The following is a 558-nucleotide window of genomic DNA, read 5'->3' on the forward strand; positions in this document are numbered from 1 at the left end:
TCAGAAATGAAGAAGGTGCATAACTACAGCACCTGAGGATATTTAAAAGAATAACAAGGGAATAGAGTGAAAATTTTGTGCCAATAAATTTGCAACTCAGATAAAATGGAGAAATTATGTGAAAATTATAATTTATCAAAACTGACAAAACAGAGAATATGAACAGTGTATTAGTTCATTTCTGTTACTTATAACAGAAATACCTAAAACTGGGTAATTTTTAAGACAATGAAATTTATTTCTTACAGTTTTGGAGGCTGGGAAGTCCAAAGTCTGAGGAATGCATCTGCTGAGGGTCTCATTCTTGGTGGGGACTGCAGTGACACAGGGCGTTACATGGCGAAGTGGCAGAAGCAGAGAGAGCGAGCTCCTCACATGGTCTCCTNCTTCTCAGCAGAAGAAATAGAAGCCAGAAGACAATGGAACAACATATTAACATATTTAATAGTGGAACAACATATTAGCTGTATTAGTCCGTTTGTGTTGCTATAACAGAAATACCTGAGACTGGGGAATTTATAAAGAACAGAGGTTTATTTGGCTTACAATTCTGGGACA

The sequence above is a fragment of the Galeopterus variegatus genome, unplaced genomic scaffold (genome assembly GCF_000696425.1).
Source record: "Galeopterus variegatus unplaced genomic scaffold, G_variegatus-3.0.2 Scaffold5948, whole genome shotgun sequence".
In the NCBI taxonomy this organism is placed as follows: Eukaryota; Metazoa; Chordata; class Mammalia; order Dermoptera; family Cynocephalidae; genus Galeopterus; species Galeopterus variegatus.